Consider the following 25,005-nt stretch of genomic DNA (forward strand, 5'->3'; position numbering starts at 1 on the left):
TAAGTAGGTACCTAGTTAGTGTTGAGGAATTAGAAGTCTAGTGCTGTAGACCATAACCCAGAAGATTTATAGCTAGGAATAGTTTTATTGATAAGTTTATGAGTTCAGAATCTATTTATATGGCGAATCTATTTATAGTTTTATTACATATTTATCGGAAACGTGGACACTGGACGTTGCCTTTCACTAGATTTTAAATTTAGATACTAATGAGTCATAGGGGATGTGCATTTGATTAATAATTGTCGCCTTTCAGAAATAGTTACATAGTAGTTAAAGAAAAAAGGCTAAAATTATTATGTATCTTACCTTACTTTATCTTATCCTTACCTTTCTTACCATTTGTAACACACAATGATAGAAAACTAACGAGAATTATGTGAAACTTTCCTATTTTTAAATCTATGCCATCAATCTTTTACTGAATGAATGAAATGAAAAAATATTGAAGTTTCGAAAATTGTCACGGTATGGTAGAAGTCTTTATACCGATTTACTGTACCGATGTTCCGAACACTAGACGAATATATGCCTTTGTATAGAGTATATTGTCCTGATCGACGAAGTCATTAGAAACATGTTTGGCGTAATAAAATACACCTACGACATTGGAAGCTCAAGCCAATTTGTTAACATTTCTTCAATAAATATATAACTAAAGTGTAAATGTAATAGGTATAGCCAATATAATTAAAGTGATAACCCAGTGGATATAACCTCTGCCTCCGATTCCGAAAGTGTGGGTTCGAATCCTGTCTGGGGCATGCATTGAGAATTTGAAGAATTTACTTAATTCTCTGCGTGTGTGAAGTCGGCCCAATCCGCATTGGCCCAGCGTGGTGAACTATTGGCCTAACCCCTCTCATTCTGCGAGGAGACTAGAGCTTAGCACTGAGCCGAAAATGGGTTAATAATGATAAAATGTTACTGATTACAATCATAGAAGTTAAAAATAATATTCAGAAGTGCAACTTAAATAATTGTATGGTTAATGTACCTACATTCAAACTGCGACCACCAAGCAACCGTTTTCATAAATATTTACGGTTTTGTTTTAGATAGACTATTAGCATTTATATTAGGATTTAGAGCTTAACTAATTAGCATTAGAAAACCCGAAAGTGGTAAAAATAGACCACAAAAACCTGTCTGGGTGAAAGTTGTCCGCATATTTTAATCTCTGACGATGATTTAATGCATTTTTTTATGAAAATATAAAGAGAATATTTTCATTTAGACAAATAAGGGAGATTGATGAGGACCTCCGTGCGATAGGGGAATCTGTTGTCTTGTCCACTGATACTCTGTGGCTGTACCTACTCTGTGTCTGTGTTGTGTACCTACTCTGTGGCTCCAACGTATTCATAAAATATATTTTATAGTCGTTTAGATCGAAAGGTGTTCTTTTTCCCTTTATTCATAAACGTAATTGATATTTACACCTTAATTTACTTCAATTAAAGTGGACCTAATCACTACTCTGTTTAAAGTTCACTTTACTTTAATGAAATTTGAGAATCAAATCCTTGTCAATGTTTATAAATAAGGCCGTTAGAGTATAAAATTACGTTGAAGGTAAGTTCATTTACCTAACTTCAGACAATTAAAAATATAGGTAATTATGCATTAAGCAGAAAAGCATGTAGAGTAAGTTTTCTAAAACCGCTTATCAAAGAGGTAACAATATCTGCCTGGTTCTTTCGAAGGCTTTGAACTGTGTGAAAAAGGCTACCACGTAACAGCTTTCTTACAAGTCCTTATTACTCGTTTGTTCTATCAATTCCAATCCTTGTGCCTACTTGTACCTACTCGGAGACAGCAATCGGCTTGTACGCAGTCGGAGACAGCAATCGCCTTTTAAAATAAATTGAACAGACGCCAATCAAACGCATCCGGTGTAACAAATCCTTGAGAGAGATGGACGAGATCACGGCTCGGCAGACTTACGACAAGTTACTAAAATAAACGAAAAATTAAACAACTGAAATTATGATAAATCTGAAACTTATTTCTTATATCAAAGAGGCTCGCAAAATTAAATATTTGTCTTTAATCTTCTACAAGTCACTCCTTATTCATAACTGGAACCTCACTTAAAAGGGTACCGCGCTTGGGGTACCTAACTAAGGTTTTTAATTTGGGTCTGGATATGATTGTAGGTTTTCTTAATTGGTCCAGCTCTGGCTGGTGGGAAGCTTTGGCCGTGGTTAGTTACTACCCTACCGACAAAGACCGCCAAGCGATTTAGCTTTCCGCTAGGATATCGCGTAGAAAAGAAACCGAAAGAAGTATGAATTTTCATCTTACTTTTAACAAGATAGCCCGATTCCATCTTCACTTACCATTAGATGAGATTGTAGTCTAGTAAAGAATAAACAAAAATAAAAAAAAAACTTACCTAACATGTAATTTCAGTAGGAATTTTCTTTTAGCTGCGACTAACCTCGATATTTAATTGGAGCAGATAGTTATTTTGACAATAAATTAATTGAATGCCTAAACTCAGACAGTCTTACTGAGTGTTTGCGCTACATCTTACTAAAGTCAAGGTGAGTGACGTAACAGTGTCAATCTAACGCAAAGGCTCGTTGAGGTGTGTAATGAAGCGATAATTTGCATAGTTGACGCAGTGAAAACTGTTCACACGTCTTTCGTAGCTAGTGATATAAGGGATTATGTTAGGGAATAGATTTTTCCTTGTAAGTGAGCTCATGCTTTAACAAGGTGTAAATTTATATACTATTTGTTCTCGTAGAGGAGGTGTACCTACTTCTTTTTATAGAGGAGGCAGGAAAGCTCTTTTCTCGTAAGTGCCGTAGGCTCCTTATGGGACCTCAGCGGCGTCACCGGGGGGTTTTGGCGAGCGCAGAAGCATCGCCTGATGGGGCCCGAAGGCAGAAGCAGAGTAGATGGACGGAACGACTCTCTAAGGTCGTCCCCTCTGAGACTCGAACCTCCGCTTAGAGGGCCGTTCAGGAAGGGTGTTTTGGCCTGAGTGTATCAGTCCGGGCGCCCCCGAGATCGTGAGTTAAAAAGCCCACGTCTGGGTGACGTCATCTTAAATGATTCCCGATATTTGGAAGTTTGTATAAAAGGCTTTATGTCCAGCAGTGGACGTCATTCAGCAGATGTGATTGTATGATGATTTCTATCTTCGTATACTTGTACATATATATTATATAGTACCTACAGCAATCAGAAGAAAATTTTCGTAGCAGCCTAGTTTTACATGCCGGACTATTTTTCCCTTCCAATATTTTGTTTTTGCGAAAATGTACTCATTTTTCTAAATTGTTTCATCATTGTTCTCATTGTTTCGTAGAATCCATACTTCATCAAAATTGGTTCATTAACAAAGTCTGTCATTATGTTACAATATACGTAATGCTCACAAATTTGGTAATTAAGAGTCATCGTATAAAATAAATAAAAACGCGATTTTTTCAAAGACTGACAAGAATGTAAATAAATTAGTAATTAATTTAAAATATTTTTAAAAAAATGAGCTTTTAAATAAGTGCTTTAAGACTTAGCAGCTGTTTTTGCTAAGTCTGAAATGTGCTGAAATTTGTTAGGCTTATCTTTTTTTACTTTTAATTTTCAGTATTTTATTTTATTGTATGTCTTGTTTAGTTAAGGTCCTGCTGCCGAATCTATTATCAGACCAGAACCATTGTAGATTATTTCATTATTGGTGTTTCACCAACGATATTACAATTTTATCCAATTTTGATTGGAGGATATTATAACTAACACATAAATCTAATAACAAGGCATATGAAATAAAAGCTTTTAAAAATAAATAAAATCCGTAAATAGCTAGAAAATATTCAATAATACACTTCCTGAGGTACCTTTACCTATGTGTATTTTGCTAAGCTTATTTTTTATTTATTTTTTTATTCTTGACAAGTTAGCCCTTGACTGCAATCTCACCTGATGATAAGTGATGATGCAGTCTAAGATGGAAGCGGGCTAACTTGTTAGGAGGAGGATGAAAATCCACACACCTTTCTGTTTCTACACGACATCGTACCGGAACGCTAAATCGCTTGGCGGTACGTCTTTGCCGGTAGGGTGGTAACTAGCCACGGCCGAAGCCTCCCACCAGCCAGACCAGGACCAATTAAGAAAATCTCAATCTGCCCAGCTAGGGATCGAACCCAGGAAATCCGTTTTGTAAATCCACCGCGCATACCACTGCGCCACGGAGGCCGTCAAAGGCTTATTGAGCACAGAATATTCTAGTAGGTAGTGGAATGTGCGCGAAGTGACGAGAACTGTTCCCAAACGTCAATCTAACGTGAAAGCCCGTGTTTAATGAAACGATAATTTGCATAGTGGACGTGCTAGAAACAGACGCCATTCGCACGTCCGCACCACTCGAGCTTCCTTTTACAGACGCCACGGTTAAATCGCGATTTAAAGGCTATATACATTTAAGTTTACCCTTTCCGTGTATGGTAATAATATTAAGTACTTGCTGTATATTTGCTGTATACTTGTATTATTTTACGTTTGATAAAATTATCACGTTGTTATTTCATATGGATTTTGTTATAGGAGTACGAATGATTGACAAAATAATTTAACTTTATATTTAGTTATATGTTGGTGAATTTTAGTGCCATACAAGTCCAAAGGTGGTCTGAGCTTGCTTCTCGCGTTCTACTATCGAAGTAACCGCTGCTTAGGCCACTTAACATGATTCGTAGGCGTTAAGTCTCTTTTGCCTTTAATTTCTTTGGCATCATACCATTTAGATTCAAACCAGAACACATCAATGTTGCTTGACTGCAAACGAAATATGACGGTAGTCTCCGGAAAATATGATTGTCACAAAAGTCACTAAGGTACTATAAAATATTTCATTAAATTTTACATGAATTATTATTGCCATAGATTGTAAACGATATTATAGATAGTAGACACATATTCTTATAGGTATCTACATTCATTAGGATCTATCTATCTATACTTCTATGGGATCGTCATCTAATTGGAATGTGTTGTTAGTCGCGGAACCAATTTGCATAATATTTGGCTTCTAAAATTACGTCATGGTGTTTAAACACTACATAAATTTACAATTTGGCTTTATCTTAAGCTTCTCGATATATTGAGATACTTAAATACATTTATGTAAACACGTTTAATTGCATTTTTTCAATAAAATTTTGCAAATTTTCTTATTATTTTTTTAACAAATGCATTCTAAAAAGAAATAATTAATCTTATCTGATTATTTTTCTAGTGATAAGAGTTAGATTAGGTTTTGCTTTTACTACCAGTTTTTGCATAGATGAATAATTTAAATTGGCATATGAACTCCCTAAGATCAGAAAATACTTACGTACTAATAATGTTTTAATTTTACTTACCGTTAAAACGTTAACTATTTTTAAATGTGGAACCTCCAAAATTTACCTGAAAAGAAAAACAAAGTTTTATATAATTCATACTTATTATTATAAAATTATGTATTAAATGGCTACGTAATATATTTAGGCATAGGCACAGGTATTACGGTAAGCGTACGCACAATATTTTTAATTGGACTACCAATAGGTAGTCTTACTTAGTCTTTTATGGTATATTAAAGGGTTCACAACAAAAAATAAGCTTCATACATTCATCATATTATACAAATGAACGAATTCATGAAACTTTTTTTTCTTTCTAACAATTCACAGATAAATGTAATTTGTAAAGTAATGCAAAAGTTCTATAATTAAAAAAAAAATAACAATATATTATTTACAGATATAGTTAATTATCTATTTTACTGTCACATGTTCCGTTTCAGAGATATAATATTTTTTAATTGAATAGAATTGCTCTTATAGATACATAATATTATAATTTCGTATGGACCTATCAAATCGATAAGTTACAGTAAACCGACAACCCTGATACAAAATGAAAAACGCGTCGAATCAATTAAGGGGCGCCTCTACCGTTCGGGTGGTTGGGACTTGGGAGCGTGCGCTAAGCCTCGGCGCACAATCTGACATTTATGAGTGCCATAAAAACGCTCAAGCAGTGACTTTTACTACTTGTTTAGTGAACATAAATGTCTTTGCCTTACCCGCGCTCAACATCGCCCGTATTTAAAAGCGCACAGTTTCGTGCAGTTTTGTTCCTTTTGCATCTTTTTATTTACTGTAACTGTACTGTTATGCAACTGTATAATGCTTTGGGTTACTTTTCAGCTGCGATTTATGGGTGTCGTCTTTTGTCTTTATTTTACCGCCGCGACCATGCTTGTTTTAGTTTCGGGGATGTTTATAGAGTGCAATAAATCGGCGGATCGCATTTTCGACTGGCAGACCAACGAATTGAGATAAAAATTTAAACACTCTTCTTATTTTATAAGAACAATCTGCTCGCTCGATCTCACTTGATACTGTGTAAAAGTCTAAGTTAGAAAGCTATTGACGAGAATCACTTAGACACCTAATGATATCATTGCCTACACACCCTAAGATACCTGCCCAAGTTGTAAGAATCAGAAGTTAAACATAAACGCAAGGAATCAAACCTCAACCTACGTCTTTTTTTTACAATTTTTTAGCTATTATAGGGATTAAACCCACCAGGCGGTTGTTATTGATTTGATATTATATTAGATAGGTAGTTATAGTGTGTTGGTCGCGATGCGTGAATGACATCATGCAGATCGCGACCAACAATTTTCTCGGATGTCAAGCCATTAGCGCTGCAGGCATGTGGGCTTATTGGATGGTGGGTGGATAGCTTAACATACGTCAAAGTTAATGAATTCGTCTGCTAGATAAAAGTATTCTGTTAGTCACCGAAAGACTGGCTTCCAAATCTTGCTGTACTTGTCAATAGATAGTGCGATAGACTTAAAACTTGACCAGAAGCTGGTGACTCGCACAAAACAATATTTAAAGGTAATAAATCAGTTGATGAGTACTAACTATAATATAAACTGACGTCCACGTACATCGGCCCTTGTGGCGGATGTTATCTTGATTGTGTTTACAGCGGCTATAAAATAAAGCCTCTTATGTTTATTAGTATTCAAGTGGTGTATTAATGTTTTAGTGGGTCACTCCGAACGGTGCAAGTTGGATTCGCTTGGGCCGTGGCGTTTCTTCGTTAAGAAGGTCGTTCAGACCTGCTGCGTTCGAAAGCTTTGAAATTACTAATCTGTAAGGTTGTATAAGTTCTACTGATCATCTTCATAAATTACCTACTGCCCTTGTTTTTTATGTTGTTAGTCTTCTTATTAAATCCTGAAGATCGCTTTTAAATATCTAAATAAATAAATAAATTAGACTTAATTATATCGCTCCATGTAGTGTGTAGTTGTGTAAACATTTTGATAAATCTATTATATCCAAAGACTTTATACTATTAGATATGTCACTAACGTGTCGAAACAGAGGCAAACAATAATTTCACTTAGTCGCATAGTAAATAACGAAAGTTATTTAAACAAATAATACTTACCTAAATATTGTCTACAATGTCGAGTTGTGCGTTCAGAAAGTGTATAAACTATGTATACATAAATAACAAATATATAATGTACCTACCTATGTATATACACAAAACCGTGTAGGTATGTGTGCGCTCAGCTTTGAGCTAATATTTTTTTTAAATATAACGACTGCTAGTACCTAATTTGTATTTATTGGATTATATATTGTCAAAGCCTATAACAAAAATATAATATAATTTTAAGATACCTGCATACGTAGGACAAAATAAATTTAGGTATACGAGTGGTTAATATAAAAGCTACAAAGGTAAAATTTCTAACCAGGGCCCTAACCTCTAATTAAAAGTGTAAATTTTTATTACACAAATTGGTGTTTTTTTAACATTGCAACTCCTTCAAAAAAGGTGGTCGTGCGTCGATATCTACCGGAAGTGGTCTGTGTCCTGTGTAAATTGTAATTGTAATAACTTTTATCTGATGACACTTAGATAGTTATTTACCTTCATTGCTTGCGACTCGGACATTCTTTCGCGATAAACATTTTTAAATTCATTAATACATTTGGAGCTTAATCTAATTTACATAAAGGCCTTCATTAACAATTTTAATTTTTTTCCTCGCAAATACCTAATTACATACAATGTATTCATAATTGAATTAAAATGAAAAAAAAAAGATTTCTTTATTTCTTTTATCTACTGTTGTTGGAAGTTTATTAAAATGTTGCAATTAATTTAAGTACCTAGGTATAAACATATTGATCAGATGGGAACAGTCGATATTTCATGACATTTAAATAAATGTCGTGAAATAATCGGACTTATTAAATGAATTTAAATACAAGACTTGCATACTATATTTATTTAAATGTATGTCAATGATTATTTTATACGTATTTTAATAATGTTTATGCGCCAAAATTTTTGTAATTTAAGGAAGTGGGTACATTTTCAATTGTTTTCAGTAAATTTTAATTTCTTATAGTCACTGCATTATACCTATATCTACCTATTTAATGCATTCTATTTCATAAAGCCTTTTTTCAGAAAGTAAGGTTTAAGAAACACATCATCATTATAACTTTTATGGATGCAAAAATATCTTTACAGAATAATCAATCATTTTATTAGGTTTGAAAATTTGTGAAAAGATTATTTCGTAGAGCGAGCCTTTATACCTTACCAGAAAACGAAGACAACATAAAACATAAAAAAAAACCTGTAAGCAGTTATTCTTACTACTATAAAATGCGCGTACCATATTCATTATTAGTTCGCATAATAATACTAATTAGTTCGCATAGCTACATACATATTACCTATGTTTTGTATGCAGAGCGTACATACGCGGTTTACGATAGTAAAACCAAGGTACTGCAGCCCACCCGTGAGGTGTGACGTTATACCTACCCGTATCTCATACCTCAGAAGAATAACAATACCCCGCCCAGCTAGTACACACATTATGTTTGATTGCTTTATACGAGTATGTAACCTAAATAGGTAGCCCACTGCTTAGGTATCAGGTAAAGTATTGCTTTAATAAGTGAAAAATGCTTTCAAAACGTTGACGTCATTATTAACGGAACTATGTGACTACTACTAAGGATCAGGATTTGAACAAATGAACAACACTCGGCTGACTTCATAACGGATTCTTCAAAGATCTGGCATCTGAGTGTTAGTTATGCCTAATGAAAAATATTTTGTAAAAGATTTTTCAAAATCGTTTCACTAGATCCAGAGATACCCCCACAACTCCACAAACTTTACCTCTATAAAATATTAGTAGCTACCTATAGATATAGATAACGTATAAACTAGAAGTAGATATGTTTGATTAATGAAATCGTATCAATATCGAACAAAATAAGGGTTCCTTTGAATATTTAATATTTAGTTGGAGAATTGCCATTCACTATTAAAACATATAACCTTACACACATAATAAGTAATACTCCAATACTGGTATGTCCTCAAATTATAATAATTTTCAAAGGAAGATTGTTGCAAACCAGCCCTTGAACTGGGTCGATATCGAAATCACCAGTACTAAATTAGCAGATTATTATAAAAATAGTGGTATTCTGTCACTTGCGAAATAACTTTTCCAACTAATTCACTATCAACAAGTTTCTACCATACCGTGCACGTGTGAATTTTGTAGCTATAGTTATTGAGTCCTTTATTTTAGTCGACCTCCTTGGCTAGGCCGTAGTCTAAAACCGCACGACGCCTAAAACAACAAGGTCTAAAAACGTAATCCTGCTTACTATGCTCTACGAGACGTGTTTACTTCCCGAACCAAAAGAAAGTCCTTCTGCATACCATAGTAATATATTCGTCCGCCAAACAGTGCCTTGTTTTCGCTACAAATTAGACAATTAGGAGTCGGCCTGTGACGCTAGATCTATACAATTAAAGCTGCACACACACTACACCCCGGGCACCTACCGCGGTGATTTTTTAATCGTATGTATGCAACGTGCGATTCGCGACGGCATTTCGCATATCAATGCGTCCGACAAATTGATGAAAAAGGCTTCGCGCGTGTCGATCACGCATGCGGAGGTGTGACCGGGGATTTTGAAATAATTGCGATGTTACATGAATTATTTCGCCTCGTGGAATCGGTGATTTCGATTAGCCGGATGCCTAATGTAAAATATATACAGTACTGTATACTTTTAATAAATTACCCAAATTATGAATAATTTTGGAGATATTTAAGTTTTCTCTTTGTTTACACAATGTCATTGTAGAGTCCTTTTCATGATAGCGCCTTGACACGCCACAAATGACAATAAGACCGCCATTCATCATCATTATCATATCAGCCGATGGACGTCTGCAGGACATAGGCCTTTTGTAGGAACTTCCAAACATCACGATCCTGAGCCACCTGCATCCAGCGAATCCTTGCGACTCGCTTGATATCGCCAGTCCACCTGATGGGGGGTCGACCAACACCGCGCATTCTAGTGTGGGGTTGCCATTTCAGCACCTTGGGACCCCAACGTCCATCGGCGGACTACGCGACTCGATAAGCTATGTCGGTGACTTTAGTTCTTCTGCGGGTCTCCTCATTTTCGATTCGATCACGCAGAGGTACTCCGAGCATAGCTCGTTCCATTGCCCGCTGTGTGACTCTGAGCCGTCATTACCAAATGACATTGAGCGCCATTAGGTAAGAGCCACATCTGGGAGACTTCTTTCATGAAAAGGACATTGCATTAGTTTTTTGTGCTTACCTATTACTGACACTTGTTTGCTCCAAAAAGGTAATCAAATCAAAGGTAAAACAAATGATAGACGTGTACTGTAAATGAGGCCTACGACAAAATATTATCGCCCGAAAGATTTGTCTTGTCTATGGAAAAGTATTACAGACATCAGCAACGTATAAAACTAAATAGTCGAAAAACACAAATCCGTTTTCATTTTAAAACTATATTTAGGCACACTTTCATGTCTCATACTTGCTTAATGTCCTAGTTTGTAAAAGCTTGGTTAATTCAAGCGTTAAAACTTAATTAATGTTTTCAGATCTACAAGCACCTTCGTAATCAATTTCTCATTGGAACTAAACACAACAACCTCCAACAATCTCAAGTATGTAGAGCATTGATTCCCAAAGTGGTCCAGGTGGACCCACAGAGGTCTACGGAAGACTCGGTGGGGGTCTACGTTGATGTAACATAAAATTGGGGGTTCACGATTCGTAAGCGGGGGTCCACGAAAATGTATCTGGTTTCATACCGAATGGGGAATTTTCTAAATAAAATAATTGTGAATTGATTGCTTCCTTGTGCTGTGAGTAGAAATCAAAAATTAAAGTTGGCTGAAAAATGTCTGGAAAATTTTCCTTTTTGTCACCTACTCACAGCACAATCAATTAATTAATTAACTAAGTAATTAATTCTCACTATTTCTTTTAAACTCTTATTTCGTGGTGGCTGTTGATTTAGCTGCAACTAAAATTTCCATAGTTAATCTAATCACATATTTGTCGAGTTTTGAATAGAAATTTAGCTAGTGGTCCACCGGAACCACAAATTTCTAAAAACACCAGTAATTTTTTTGACTACAATTAAATCATTAATGCGTTCTAAGTTGGAGCGCGCTTACCTAGAAGATGCATATTCACTCCGGAAGGGCATTCCAAATTTTTGCTGTACGAATTAGAAATGTGGATGCAAATCGTTTCGCACGAATTGACTTGGCATCCACAATATATTAGGTAAATTTTAATAAATCCACAATATAAAGTGGTCCACGAGAAAAAAAGTTTGGGAACCTCTGATTTAGAATATCATAGTAATATTTATGTTTCTAGTAGACTAAAAACCAACAATACTATGATACAGTGAAGCTCTTTATTGTGAGAGAACGTTTTTTGTTAATTTAACGGCGCTCATCTACACTTTCTTTTGCCATATAAGGTGTTAATTCCATTATCACATTATGAAAATATCTTAATAGTTGTATTCTTTGTTGTTTAAAAGGGTTTATGAGCTGTTACATCCAGCATTATTGTATTATGTTAAGCAGGTAAAAAATTAAAAAGCTAAATAAATTAACTATTAGATTCTCCTAAATAAAAAGTGAAACACCTATTTTGTATGTAGTATTGAATTCATAAAGGTACCTGAATTTTGAAATTTAACTTTATAAAATGAAAAAGCTCTAATTGGGCAGTAGGAGTAACTTGATACCTACCTACAGTGATATAGTAGGAGAACAGTGATAGCCCAGTGGATATGACCTCTGCCTCCGATTCCGGAGGGTGTGGACTCGAATCCGGTTCGGGGCATGCAACTCCAACTTTTCAGTTGTGAGACACGTGATATTTAATTTGTGAGCATTTTAAGAAATTAAATATCACGTGTCTCACAACTGAAAAGTTGGAGGTGCATGCCCCGAACCGGATTCGAGTCCACACCCTCCGGAATCAGAGGCAGAGGTCATATCCACTGGGCTATCACGGCTCATATATAAAACATACTGTATACAGCTCTACAACTAAACACTGCATCGACACTATCATCAGCTCGCAATCAACTGCAGTAGAATAAATGAAAAATATTACTTACAGCCTTATTATACTTGTATTCCTACCTATAAACATTAAACGTACGAAAATCTACTTTTTGCGGCACTCGAAGAAACTTGCGATGCAATAACTCGTCTTAAATTGAACATAAAGGTCTTAACATGCATTTAGAATGACTAATAACCGCAAAAACATATGGCAATGCAATGTTTTTAATGTAAATATGTAACGAACCTGTTAAAACAGACATAACCCGGTCATCCAACTTGTATGACCATAACAACAGGTGACGTCGGTTCGTATTTTTGATTTTTATAGACACTTGATGGGTTTTCCTACAATAAACGAAGCGGAATTGGCTTAAGGGACTAATTACACTTATACAATTCCATTGTTAAAGTTGTTGTTTGTTTATTCTGTCTTATTGGTGATTAACAAAAAACCCTGTGCAACTGGAATGTAGATCCTGCCAACGTTCCGACAATGTTCAGTAACCTAAGTTATTTGGGAGCTTATCCATTCGAATTTATTTATTTTAAAGTGAGTCTCCTTGAAGACAAATCAGTCAGTATGTACCAACTATCAACTTGCGACCTCCAAAAAGCCACTCTTTGTTTTTCATATAAAAATATAAAATGTATAATTTGGAATTGTTTTTGCTGATAGGTATAGTCTCATAATTATAAAGAAAACTCATAATACTCACATTATATATATGTAATATATAATGTAAGTATTATAAGTTTTATTAGTATTTAAGTTTAAATATGAGCCGTGTCGATATGACCTCTGCCCCCGATTCCGGAGGGTGTGGATTCAATTCCGGTCCGGGGCATGCACCTCCAACTTTCAGTTGTGTGCATTTTAAGAAATTAAATATCGAGTGTCTCAAACAGTGAAGGAAAAACATGAAACCTGAGTACCAGAGAATTTTCTTAATTCTGTGCGTGTGTGAAGTCTTCCAATCCGCATTGGGCCAGCATGGTGGACTATTGGCCAACCCCTCTTATTCTGATAGGAGACTCAAGCTTAGCAGTATGCCAAATATGGGTTCATAATAATGATGATGATAATAAAGAAAGATCTGTCAATCAATCAACCACCATAACATCGCCTGCCAAACTGCGCTGATTTAAATGTTAATCAGCTGGTGTCGAAATTATTAATGGCAGTCCACCAGAACACGTTACACATGCAGATTGGAATGCTAACGAATGATTAACTATGTATAGACCTTGTATATGGATTATTCTACCAAGTATATACAACAAAATGGGCCCATAGACCTAGTATATGGGCCCATTTTGTTGTAAAAAGTCTAATAATTGTGATATTCAGAATTTTATTAAACATAGCGGAATCTCGCGGTTTAACCCGAGTAGTGGGCATAAAATATAGCCTATAGCACCCAGAGATAGTGTAGCTTCCAAACGGTGGAAGAATTTCTCAAATCGGTTCAGTTGTTCATCATCAATCAATCAGAACAATAAACAAATGCAAATAAACAATCAAATCTTTCCTCTTTATAATATTATTATGTATTATATAATTATGATATTATGATGTAGAAATACTAATTTAAAGAATAATAATTTAAATACCTACAAAAATTTAGTAAATTAATTTAATAAGAATAGATATCATATTCAACTAAAAATTTTATATTTTATGAGATGAATTCTAGAGATATTCCAGGTACATAATACAGATTTTATAGCTATTCGCAGAGATTTGTAGAAGTTAGTTACCTATTTATTCCATCACAAGCTGACTTAAGGCGGTTATCTCGTGAACAAGGTCCAAGTATTACTATTTCGATAATAATAAATATAAGTATCTATTATAATCAACGCAAACAAACAAACAACAAAATAATTTAATGATTTTTTTCATTCTTTACAAGTTAGCCACTGACTACAATCTCACCTGATGGTAAGTGACGATGCAATCTAAAATAGGAGCGGGCTAAATTATTAGGTTTAGGATGAAAATCTACACTCCTTTCGTCGACACGACGTCGTACCAGAAAACTAAATGACTTGGCGGTACATCTTTGCCGGTAGGGTAACTAGCCACGGCCTCCCACCAACGAGACCTGGACCAATTAAGAAAACCTGAATCGGCCCAGCTGGGGCCCAGAACCTTCGTCTTGTAAATCCACCGCACATAACACTGTTCCGTCAAAATTTAATACAGTAAGAAACCTAACCGTACAATAGTATTGTGAATATTAATTGATTTTGGACGCCAGGTACATTAGTGGCGCCTATGATATATGTAATCAATATTCAATAACAAACGGGAACAGTTAATAGACAATGAGGTGAGACGTGTACAGTTTAATATTAATATTTTGTCCGCGGATTTGTCCTTCTTATTTGTAGGCTTTGTAAGTAACAACCTTTAATACGTGCGAGGTTGAAGCTTCAAAATTAGCTTAACATTAAAAAAAATTGGCGAAGGTGAATACTAGACCACTTAACTAAAATTAAACAGACAGAAAATACTCTTTAGTAATGAGTCTACTTTAGATAAAACCAGTATAGGTAGTTGAATTTTAAAACAAAAGTATAGTAGTATATTAAATTTATGTTTTTTTTTTTGAGAAATAATACTATAAGGAACTTAAGCTAACTTATCCTAATAACTATACAAATCATGCCCACGTGGAATGGTGGCAAGAACACTGGCTGCATTTCCGCGTTGGACAACCAGGCTGATCCTTTGCGCTAAAAATGAGCCAGCCCTTCCGTCACCAGTCGAGGCAACTAGCCGCGGTGAAATGATTCGGTGTTATATCATAATTACATTAAAGTACATTATTTTTTTTTTTTTTTTTTTTTTTTTTTTTTTTTTTTTTTTCCTGCCAGTCAGTACGGAACCGCTTTGCATTTCTTCGTACTGACTTTCTATTTATCTATTTATCATTCCTCGCTTTCCTTTTCCACGTCTACTAGCATGCGTGCAATAAGGTTTTGCGCATCCACGCTGCCCCTTGGCCCCTGGGCCGCTGTTCTTAGGTCAGCGCAGCCCGCACACTCGAAGATTGCGTGTCTCGGAGTGTCCTCCTCGCCGCAGAAGTAGCACTTTTCACTCGGTGCCTTGCCAATAGCATACAGGTAAGTATTGAACACCCCATGCCCACTTAGTGCCTGGGTTAGCCATCGATCTACTTCCCCGTGCTCCCGTTTGTGCCATCTTTTCAGGTCGGGGATCAGCTCTCGTGTCCATGTCCCCTTTCCTGTTCTGGTCCACTCGTTTTCCCATTCAGTAAGTGTGTCTTCACGTACTTGTAGAGATTGGCTATCCTTCCTTTCAAACAGAGTTGCACGCTCTTTTACTAGCTTGGCTATAGGAATAAGCCCTGCTATCACCAGCACCGCTTCCGTGGATATTGTTCGGTATGCGCCGCTAATCCCTATAGCGAGTCTTCTTTGTACTGCCTCCAACTTTTTTCGGTATAGCTCCACGTTCATAGCTCCGGAAAACAGTGGGGCGCCATAGAGAATTACGGATTGTGCTACTGACGCCAGCACCCTTCGCTTACCAGCTCTAGGGCCTCCTTTTGTAGGCATAAGTCTGCAAAGAGATTCCGCTTGCCTCTGCGCTTTTTGGGATATTTCTTCAATATGTTTTTTAAAGTTTAAACTTTTGTCGAGCCATATTCCCAAATATTTCACGTGTTCCTTGGGGGTCACAGTAGCACCTTGGATTAGAAAATTTATAGGGCTGAGCTTTCGCCTTCCACTAAAAACAACAGCTTCTGTTTTCTCAGGTGCTAGGGCCAGGTGCTTTCCTTGCATCCAGTCTTTTATGCGTTCCAGTGCTCTATTTGCCCGAGACATAAGAACTGCTTCAGTTTTGGCCACCACTACCACAGCTAAATCGTCAGCAAATCCTATCACATGGATGCCATCTTCGTGTTTGAGCTTAAATACTCCGTCGTATAATATATTCCACAGTGTGGGACCCAGAATTGATCCCTGAGGAACTCCGCTGCTGATTTTTATTGTATCCCTCTCTCCTTTGCTGTCTATTATTTCTATGGCTCGATTTTCTAGGTAGCTGCCTAAAAGGTTCTGTATATAGCCAGGGAAACCTCTTTTCCTGATTTCTATGAGGATTTCTCTCCATGGGGCAGAATTAAAAGCATTCCTGACATCGAGACATATCAAGGCACATAACTGTCTAGTTTTCCGTGTTCCCTGTCTTGCTCTCATAGCCGTTTCTATTACTTTCTTTACCGCCATTAATGTGGATCGACCTCGTCAGAATCCATACTGATGTTCTGAGAGACCACCGTGATCTGGCAGCAGCTTCTCGATTCTATTTACTAGGAGTCTCTCCATTAGCTTCCCATAGCAATCAAGTAAGCACACTGGCCTATAACCCGTAGGGTCGTCTGCAGGTTTATTGACTTTTTTAAGTAGGACCAGACTAGCTGTCTTCCAGGATGCGGGGAAAATTCCTGACTTAAACAACATGCTTACGATCTTCCTTAGGGTTTCCGGGATAACTTGCGCAGCTAACTTAACCACTTCTGGGCACAGAAGATCTGGACCTGGTGCTTTTTTTGACTTGAGGCCTTCTGCAGCATTTTTCATCTCCTCCTGTGTTACTTCTGGAACCTCAAGTCCATTTGCAATAACTCTACCAAAGTCTTTGTGCGACGGAAATAGTACTTTCACTACGGATTTGATAAGATCCATGTCGAGACACGGCGGGCGTTGATGCAGTTTTTTAGTGACTATTTTATATCCAAGTCCCCATGTATCTTTATCCACCTCCTCGCAGAGTTTTCTCCATTGTTCTTGCTTTGCCCTAGAAATTTCACTACATTATTATATAAGTGCGGTAAGTTGAAAATTACAGCCGAGGCGATACTGCAAGCTCGAGCCGTAGGCGAGAGCTTTAGTAAGGAAGCAGAAGCTGTAATTATCAAAGCGCACGTATGTAATACGACGTTTTATAATTGATGTGTGAGGAAACAAACTTTGAACACACTTTTAGAAAATGAATTTTCATCTTGGCCTGTTTTCCTTATGATGACATTTTGATACGCTTGTCTTTTTTGCTCTGATAGCGAAGTGCGCGCGTTTTTTTATGCAAATGCACCAAAAACAACCAGTATTAGGTAAGTACTAATAAAGTAAATTAATATATTTGTTTTTCTATTACAGATAAATTAATGGTTGTCATTTATTGTCAAAATTAATAAAAATGAATGAATTAAACGTTTTTTTTTATTATATTCTATCTCAATAAGTTAACTTTTTTCATAAAATGTTGAGCACTTTTCTGGCATAAAAACTCTTTGCTTAGATTTAAAATAGTATCTAACCATTCGTTTTTAGATAAACGTTTCAAATTACATTACAGCACATGGGCGTTCTACTTTACATTATGTGAAATATTGAAATTGATGAAATAAGAAATACTTTACGAGCAACTGTGTTATAAAGCAATTTACTTAGTAGGTAGTTAGCTATATACCCAAGTAGGTATATGATAATTTTTGTTTCAAAATAACAAGATGGCAATAAATAATAATAATTAGAGCTATTTTTATTTAATAAAACAGGAATTAATAAACAAAAAGAGGATAAAACTATCCGGTAAATAAAACAATTAAGTATCTGCAACAAAGTCGTTGGTTTAGTCACCTTGCGACCAAAGTAAAGCTTCGGCCATATTAACACATTCACGGACGGACACGTCTTGCTTGATTTGCGTTTTTTTTATATACCTAACCTACCTAGTAGTTGACAGTACAAGCAAATGGTATATCAGGTGTTAAATGAAATAACAACATACAAATAACTAAGCAGGATATGTTACAAAATTTTTACACTATGGACATGTGACTATCGCGTCAAAACTCTTTTCTTTTTCTCTATTTTACTAATTTGTACTCTGTGGTGTAGATGAATTCGGATCACTTTTGTGGTGATTTTGTAGGCACGTATTCTTTTCTTCTAATTTTCTAATTGGCACTCTGTGGTGTAGATGAATTCGGATCACTTTTTGCGGTGATTTTGTAGGCACGTAACCTATCTATACCTATCGTTGCATCTCAACATAGTACTTATAGATTAAATCCTCAAGTAAGGTACCTTTGATTACACTTGCATTCATAACTTTCAGATCATAACACAATGCCGTTTTGCTGCAGAAATAAACATTGCGGAACTACTAGTAGGTATATAATGTCAATCAAAGCCAATCACAGACCATTTCGTTATTGCTTGAACGCAAGCTTGAATTTAATTGACTTCAAGTTAGTTTAAGAAATGCCTATACTAACGGTCAACTATTTAGTACGAAAATGCGATAGAATAACCCGGTTGAGTGATGTCGACAGGATATGCAAATTTAAAAATTAGGATAATTTTCCGATTTTCAAACACGTCGGAGATATAATTATTAACTATGAATTAAATTTCCATTTCCCTGCATCAGGTTATCAATGTTTATTCAGCCATAACTTAAAACGATTAATTATGTATTAGTCAGACTGTTCGTCGACACCTCATAAAACTCACTATAAACAGACAAATGGGGGAAAAAACCCTGCTCTTATTCATGTACGTATCTGAATTGGAAATAGGTAGGTGCATTTAAAGATGACATATAAGTTTTTCATACATTCTGACACTGCATGTAAAGGTTTAACGGCAACAATAAAAAAATGATTATGCAGAATAAATATTTCAATTTCACACTTAAGCCTCGCGTACACTGCGCTGCAGATGCGTTCGAAATTACGTCGATGGATGCAAGTTTACGTTTAATCGATCAATCAATATATGTAGTGGCAATATTTAGTGGCAGTGGGAACGCCGCTTTAGTTTAAGCTTAGTATAAATTAAATAAATAGTTGCATTTAATATCCTTATCGAAGATATCTAAAGAGTAATAGAATTATGTTGATATTATCAATTACGTTTTTCTCTATATTTCAAAAAATTACTTACACACGTCTACTTTGAAATTCGGAATTAGACCTTTATTTTTCATTTCATTTTGTCATTTCTGGTAAATGTTGCGTTCCTAATATTGCATTATGAGATATGTAATTTATCAAAGAACACATTAACTATCTACTTAGTTCTTTACAAATCTTCAAGAAATGGTGTTATTTACGCTCTACACCTTCCCTCACTCTCTATCTCATCTCATAAAGATTTTATTGCAATAATATGTTAGTATCGCGATTATTACCTATTTATGTGACCTTAAACATCAGAAATACATAATTATTTTCTACCTAGAACACCCTGGAAACTTCTGACCACCTAAACTAATGACATTGAAAATAATCAATCAAATTGAAAATAAGTTACAATGGCTATAAAAAATTCGGTTTAAATAGGTAGATTTTTACCTATTTCCCTTTTTTTCTTAAACACTCCTGTTACTATTAGAGCAAACAACATAAAAAAAAACAGTTAAAGCTTTTCTTTTTTCAGTTTTAATGTAATAAAAAACATGTCTGTTACTATATTATTTAAATAAGCATTAACTCCTTAATTTCCTTATTTTTTGACTAATACGGGTCTCTGTTTAAAACCACAGAGTACCATGTGTCACGTCTTTTTTTCTTTATGTTATAACTTTTTGGTACTAAATGAAAAAAAATTAAACATCCGTGTCCATATAGAAACTGGAATCGCCATACTTCCCGGAAGCCAATCGGTGTCAGACTAACACCACGGAGCCCTACATTAAAATTCACTGAACAATTGCTCCAGGAGTTATCACGTAGCGAATAGAATAGAGCTATAATGTTTTATGACCCCTTGTGCGCCTTACTCGTCGCTTCGGTGCTCGAATGTTAAATAAATAAGCGATCGACATAACAAATTTGTCGATAGTATCAAAACATACCCACATACTACGACTTAAATTTAATTTACTACATGTACAAGATATGAAGAATCATAAAAATATATTTGCATAACATTGTCTTTATGAATTAAAGTAAATATTGATTAATATAGCTACTAATATTGTAAAGAAAGAGAAATATTTGATTGTTATTCGTTTTTTTGCAATTAATACTTAGGCTCTTAGGACCGATTTGAAAAATTGTTTTTATAATAAAAATCTATATTATCAGTGACTAACATGGACTATTTCTTATCCCTGTATTCCCATGGGAAAGTGGGCACTAGTGCGGGTGCGAAAATCTCTGCTAGTATACATTTTAAGTTTGTCATTTCCAGTAGGTATATTTCGTAATATAATTGCGAGTCGCGAAGCTGAAGTGGCAATGGACAGGCCACATAGTTTGAAGAGCCGATGGACTTTGGGTTCCTAAGGTCCCCCAGGTGAAATGGCGACCCCCGCACCGGAAGTGTTGGTCGACCCCCCACTAAGTGGACCGAAAACATCAAGCGGTTTCTCTTAATTATAATCAAATCGAAAAATAATATATTTTTTTAAGGTTGTAACCTAATGTATAGGTATTAGCAGGCAACCCGTATGAACTGATTTATTAATTGCTAACCCTAACACAGCTCCTCAAATAATACAGTACATAAGTACGGATTTTGCGATGCGAAATCGCGGACGTCCACTAATTATATACATAGGTAAGTGAAGTGGCAATGGGCAGGGTACATAGGTCGAACCCGATGGACGTTGGGGTCCCAAGGTGTTGGAATGGCGACCTCGCACTAGAAAGCGCAGATGCCGATGAGTTGATGATGTGATGATGATGATGATGATGATGATAAGTTTGATGAAGGCAACTAGCTGTCTAATATGAAAATCAATTCAAGGAGCGTTAAAGTTACTACTACATAGTTAAATACTCTCCTGTACAACCTTTAAGGCTCTACGTTTAAGTGATGATAATAATAATTATTATTTTATAAGAAAAGATAAACGCATGCTGTCAGTTAGATAGATTAGAACATCGCAGAGGGAGGCAGCCGACTTGCATATGTTCAAGTGAAATTTCACAGCTACGGAACCAGTGTCCAAAGGGCATGCAGCGCGGTGTTGCAATCACGATCCCTGATCACGACTAGCCCTCTACTATTTATTAACCCACATTATGCACACATGAAAAATGCAAAACTGTGCTTTAAAATTATACACCTAAGGTTCATGTCAACGGTATACACATGTTGGTTTATACTCATATGTGACAACGCGGTGAGTGCATGCGAAATTAGACTTTATTTTCAAGCAGTTACTGATGTTGCAAATGCATTATGAGATTGCAAAGTTAGCAAAATGTCTCTAGACCGTGTCGCTACTAGCCGTAAATGCATTAAGTTTGTTTTAGAGATAATAATCGTTGCGAATGCGAATGCTTTGTTGTTTCAAAGATAGAGTTGTCGTCGGTGATTTATTTTTGGTCAACTCTTGTTGGACTTAATAGAAATAAAAGCGATGCGCTTTTATGCGAAGGCACGCTTAAGGCATTCTATAAATAAACATTTTTATAAGGGAGCTCAAAAATTGCAACGTGCACAAAAGTCGTAGTTGAAGGAAACAGACTGATTTAAACACAATATATTTTGATTCATTGTATCTTCATCTAAAACTAAAAATAGGCTTAGGTTAGGTTATGATTATTGAAAACATTAAACTCAAGAAAACATTAATAAACATACCGAGTAAAGTAGGTATTTCTGTAAAACTGTTTTGACGGCCTCCGTGGCGCGGTGAATTTACAAGACGGAGGTCCTGGGTACGATCCCCGGCTGGGCCGATTGAGATTTTCTTAATCGGTCCAGGTCTGGCTAGTTACCACCCTACCGACAAAGTCGTACCGCCAAGCGATTTAGCGTTCCTGTACGATGTCGTGTAGAAACCGAAAGGAGTGTGGATTTTCGTCCTCCTCCTAACAAGTTAGCCCGCTTCCATCTTAGACTGCATCATCACTTACCATCAGGTGAGATTGTAGTCAAGGGCTAACTTGTAAAGAATAATAAAAAATAACTATTCCTAGAAAGATTCGCACTCGAAAATTTTGTTAAAAATCATTTTACCTCAGCTTGACTTGGTGAAAATTTACGTAGATAAGCGTCTGTACTGTCCCTCTAAAAATTCCAAAACTATTAAATCGATTTTCAGACGACGTTTTCATACTAGTAGATAAAGGCAGAGCTCTTTAGAAACCGCCGATTTGTGTTAGTGGTACCTTATTTCGCTGGGTTGGTCTGAAGGATATGTATGGTAAGCACTTGAGGCTTAATGCATACGTAGGCAGGTGTATGTTTCGGGATGGGCACTGTTCCTGTTCCTATAGTATGTCCTGCGATGTGTTATGCCGACCATACACGGACAGCTCGAGCAGTTAGCCAGTGATCAACATACATGATGGACCGCTTTTGCAGTTAGAGTCAACAGCTTGAAACTGCCGTTGATAATTGCTCGAAGCAGATGAACTGCTCGTGAACGTACGTAAAAGTCTGTATTTAAAATGTAGTTGCAGTTTGAAGCAGTGGATCTTGACTGCTTCCAGCTATTCGTGTATACTCGACATCATACGATGAGTTATGATATGGATATTCGTTTTGTTCTCGGCATTAACTAAGTAAGAGATCGTCATCGTTGATGCGATGACGATCTTTTACCGAGTTGATGTGTTCTATGATCCTTAAAAAATAGTGCTACCTGCTTATTCCATTACGTGTTACGACTGTACTTACGATAACTGGCTACATAACTTATTTTTATTTTGTGAGAATTTAAAAGAGTAAGCAGACGAGCCTAAAATCTAATATTTTTAAAGCCTCGTTTCGAAACAAGAAATTCCAGATTTTGTTCCTCCTCGTATAAGGCTTCGTCGAAACCCGGGTCATGCTGATTCCCACGCCACACTTCTCAGTAGTTAAGTATGTAAGTTGTGGCGGCCATTAAAAACTAGTTTATTCAATTTTGTCGAATTTAAAACAATTTTAAAGCTACAGCAAATCCAGTTTGAAGGTAACGCCTACTGAGTTACATTGCCACATTATGGAAGTTATTTATTTATACGCAGTTTTAGGAATTGAATATATAAGTACCTAGATACTAGATTTACACACTGTTAATTTAGCTAGCTAAACAAAACCAATGTCTACCTAAAAGACTTCATTGATATAGCAGAAAGGTTTTCTATTTTCTTTGTATATTATCTTTCATTCGGCTGTTTGGCTGCTATCGTGCTACGAGTATTTTCTGATGTTGAATGATGATGCAGTCTAAGATAGTACCTACTCGTAGTAGTAGAACAATTGAGCAGGGATCCTACAGTTTATTCAACCCATACTTCTATAGGTATATCGAAACCCTGTAGACCTATATTATTAGCAGATACTTGCTGGTCCTAAACTGCAGAGCTACGTGCGTAACAGTTGTCTGAACACCGCAGTCCCTGGAACTAAAGGCCGAGGCCGCCCGAAAAAGTGCGGACTTGAGAGCCAACAAACTCAAGAAGTCAGATGCCCAAGATCGGGCAAAGTGGGCGAGATTATGTCGGAAAGCGGACCTCACATAGTGGGACCACGCTAAGAAGAAGAAGAAGACTTGCTGGTCTTTATTAAACTCCCGAAGTCAAAGTCATTAAACTAACTTCAAGGGAGTAACTATACTCTAAGCAAATTGAGAAAATCTTAGGTAGGTAGTTCTTCAATGGACTTCAATTTGTAAAAGACTTTTAGATTAGGTTTAAAGCAAAACGTACCACATAATTTATTATAGGTACTTCAAATATCAACCATCTTAGATTGTATAGAAAATAATCTAAGATGGTTGATATTTGATCTACCTACTTTTAATTTTATTCTTTACAAGTTAGGCCTTCACTACAATCTCAACTGATGGTAAGTGATAATACAATCTAAGATGGAAACGTCTAATTTGTTAGGAGGAGGATGAAAATCCACACCTACACGATATCGTACAGGAAAGCTAAATGTTTTCACACATTTAAAATTTAGGTTCGTATATGCTCGCTTCGGCAAACATCTACATACCTCAAATGTCCGAGCATACCATAAAACTATAAACTGGCATACCTACTTGAAACATTAAGCATAACATTTACATTTTAACAAGAATGGAATTTGGATGGAAGAAAAAATTACGAGAGTAACTTTTTAGTCGCTTAGGTAAAAGTTTTTTTCGTTTTTCTTCCTGGTTTCGGAGGGAAATCAAAACATTCACGTAGCCTGGTTTATTAAAATAATTTTGTTAAGGTGCGTGCATTGCGTTTCGATATGGCCTTCTGACACGCGACGAAGAAACTGCGAAGTTTTATTTTTCTGTTCTTATGGAAAAAAAATACTATCTACTCCATACCTTATTACTGTGACAAAGGGACCCAAACTGAATGCTCTTTCTTGTTTTCCGAGGATGTTCCTTAACTTTGTTTCTAATAGAAACGTAATCAGAGGTTAAACCAGTTTAGTGGTCCCACTGAGTTATGGGTTTGGTGGATTCGTAAACATAGATTACTTGTAAGTTTCACGTTTAGGTGACAA

At 36.0% G+C, this 25,005-nt stretch overlaps 1 protein-coding gene across 6 annotated transcripts in view; it reads right to left on the minus strand.

The window, feature by feature from the left end:
- LOC112057779 (homeotic protein antennapedia) overlaps positions 1-25,005 on the minus strand; it is a 301,651-nt gene that overhangs the window by 156,025 nt on the left and 120,621 nt on the right. For 2 of the 6 annotated variants that reach the window (XM_052883779.1, XM_052883778.1), the window contains exon 2: positions 5,382-5,427. The exons of the other annotated variants lie outside the window; for them this stretch is intronic. The gene's annotated coding sequence lies outside the window, so the exon portion shown is untranslated. The remainder of the gene's footprint in view (positions 1-5,381; positions 5,428-25,005) is intronic. 6 annotated transcript variants of the gene reach the window in all.

This window comes from Bicyclus anynana, chromosome 10, assembly GCF_947172395.1.
Source record: "Bicyclus anynana chromosome 10, ilBicAnyn1.1, whole genome shotgun sequence".
In the NCBI taxonomy this organism is placed as follows: Eukaryota; Metazoa; Arthropoda; class Insecta; order Lepidoptera; family Nymphalidae; genus Bicyclus; species Bicyclus anynana.